We start from the raw sequence: 3,172 nt of genomic DNA on the forward strand, positions 1-3,172 counted from the left end.
GTTAGCTTAGGTTAGGTTAGGTTAGCTTAGCTTGGGTTAGCATAGGTTAGGTTAGGTTTGATTACATTTCTATGTTAGATTTAACTCAAATTCAAAACAATTGCAGTCATTCGGCTTGTTAGTCAACTTGCCTCTAATAGGGGCAATTTGTCTAACAAGACTATTTAGTTTTGTGTGCATATATATATATATATATATATATATATATATATATATATATATATATATATATATATATATATTATATATATATATATATATATATATATATATATATATATATATATATATATATATATATATATATATATATATATATATTATAGCTTCAAGACTCCGAACCAATATAGAAGCATCAAGAGGAAGTGCTTGTGTTATGGGCCAATAGGCCTTCTGCAGTTACTTCCATTCTTATGTTTTTATTCCCATTGGTTCGTGTTTTATCTTGTGTAAATGTCAATCACCTTACCCAAAACTTTGGTACCATATCACCTCACCCATGTGTATATATAAATATATATATATATATATATATATATATATATATATATATATATATATATATATATATATATATATATATATATATATATATAATATACAGAGTAAATCTACCCCAAAAGTAATGATTTATTTGTCTACAAAACTAAACTCTTTTTGGAATCATATGAGGCCCCTCCACTGAGGGGGGAGGCCTGGATGTTTATTGTCATGTGTATTCATGCTGCTTGCATGTCATCGTTTATTTTGCCTTTGTTGTTTTCTTGACAGCTTTCTTTGCCTTGGGTGGTTTGGGAGATTTTGAAGCTCTCTTTATTTTGGGCTTTTTGTTCCCAACAACAAGCTGCTGCTGCTGCTTCTTTTTCAAGGCTGTAGGTGGTTTGTTGCTTGTGGCGGCTTTCTTGGGAGTTACCACGGCCTTCTTTGCTGCTGTAGATGGTTTCTTGGTTGTGGTGGCTTTCTTGGGAGTTAGAACGGCCCTCTTCTCTGCTACGGCCAGCTTGAATGATCCACTAGCTCCACTTCCCTTGGTCTGAACAAGAATGCCGTCAGCCACTGCTTTCTTGAGAAATCTTCGGATGTAAATGGCGATCTTGGCAGCCTCGACTTTGTTGTTGGCAACAACGTACTTCTTGATTGCTTGTAGAGACGAGCCCTTACGGTCTTTGAGTGCTGCGACCGCGGCTAGAACCATTTGACTAGTTTTCGGGTGAGCAACCTGGACGCGAGGTTTCCTGGTGGTGGCCACCACAGCAGCAGCCGCAGCCTTCTTGGTAGGCTTTGCTTCTACCATGATGATGATGAGATAACCAAGGTGATGAGAGACGCTCAGACAGTCACGGGGGAATGATGCTGCCGCCGCTTGAGCCGAACCTATTTATGTGCCGGCACGGTACAGAAGCTGCAACCTGGCAACTCGTCCACCAATCACAACGGTTGGTTTTACGGCTCCGAAACCTGGATCCCATATCTTCTCTAAAATAGAAGCATTTGTTCATGTTCTTTGTAAAAGTATCATAAAGCAGGACAGATGAGACAAATATCATAAAAACTGAAGAGCAGATGAGCACACACATGTATGTATTACAAAAGAAAATCCACAAATTCATTAGAAATTGGCAGGGCAGGCTGAGGAAGTAGGTAGATGTAAAATGTCTGTAAATGGCGAAAGAACATAAACCCAAGACTGAATAAACGATGTTAAATATCCATGCCAAGGAGACAAAAATATGTTAGGATACAATTACCATTAAGACACCACAAGAAGGTCCGTATCCTGCCGTGATGACTAAAAAGAGTTGGTTATTAGCCACAATGTGTAGGCAGTCTCATGCCAACGGCCATACCACGTTGAGAACACCGCTTCTCGTCCGATCAGCGAAGTTAAGCAACGTTGGGTTTGGTTAGTACTTGGATGGGTGACCGCCTGGGAACACCAAATGCTGTTGGCAATAATGTTTTTTGTTTTGTTTTGTTTTGTTTCGTTTGTTTTTGTTTGAATGGCTGGCTCCACGGGAAATTCACGGAGTTGTGTGGAATAAGGCCTGGTAAAATGAATTAATATGTATGTCATGTTTAAAACAAACTCGCTTAATATAGTGTGTGAGGCTTTATACAAAAACAAACAACCAAAACAAAACATGTTGTTTTATATATATATATATATATATATATATATATATATATATATATATATATATATATATATATATATATATATATATATATATATATATATATATATATAGCTTAATCCGGGTTTGAACTCGCAACTCCAAGAATACGCATCACTTATATACACTTTACCACTGGACCACAGCTGCAGGACACAAGCTTGATGCTGAGGTATCAATTTAATGACGTAAATGCCATTTCCACAAATAAATGATAATTTAAAAGTATTTGTATGTACAAATCTTTTCTGTTTAAAAGGCTACAATATCAGTTACATATATAATTTGTGTTAATGTTTCTATACCCACAGGAAGGCATGTTTTTGCTTATATGTAAGGGGTACGGAGAAGGAATCCACAGACCATCAGTCCCCTTCCCCCCCCCCCCCCCCTCCCACCTACTACCACCACCACCACCACCACCACCACCACTACTCACCACCACCACACTACTCACCACCAATCACCACCACCACCAATCACCACCAATCACCACCAATCACCACCACCACACCTAACCGAAAACCCCCTAACACATCAACCCTCCCCCCAATCAACAGGCGAAATAATAACCCTCAAATGCCTGCCTGCCTGCCAGCCAGCCAATACTAACGGTCTTCTCAGAAAGAAAATCTCTTTGTATCTGTATTACTTGATGAAATGTATGATTCTAATAATGAAAATAAATTTTGATGTCGGTTGTATGAGCATAATGACCAATATGCACATGATATGAATGAATTAAATAGTGTAGTTTTAAGTAATTAGGTTGTAGACACATTAAGCGGATATGATATTTGACGCGTCCAGAACTGGTGATTTTTGGTTTAGTTTTAAATGCACCACCACCATTGCTTCCCCAGAGCCTAATTAAGGACCGGTAAAAGGAGTCAATATGTATGTCATCTATAAAACCAAAGAATGAATAAAAACACACACACACACACACACCTACATAATAGTATTAGGAAGATTGTATGGCAAAAAAAAAAAGTACT

The 3,172-nt window shown here is 37.6% G+C and overlaps 1 non-coding gene across 1 annotated transcript; it reads left to right on the forward strand.

Moving 5' to 3' along the window:
* The first annotated feature begins 1,833 nt into the window (after positions 1 to 1,833).
* Positions 1,834 to 1,952, forward strand: LOC138362615 (5S ribosomal RNA). The gene has a single exon (XR_011227823.1). It is a non-coding gene; the product is annotated as a 5S ribosomal RNA (ribosomal RNA).
* Positions 1,953 to 3,172: the final 1,220 nt, after the last annotated feature.

Source organism: Procambarus clarkii, unplaced genomic scaffold (assembly GCF_040958095.1).
Source record: "Procambarus clarkii isolate CNS0578487 unplaced genomic scaffold, FALCON_Pclarkii_2.0 HiC_scaffold_2139, whole genome shotgun sequence".
NCBI classification, from domain to species: domain Eukaryota; kingdom Metazoa; phylum Arthropoda; class Malacostraca; order Decapoda; family Cambaridae; genus Procambarus; species Procambarus clarkii.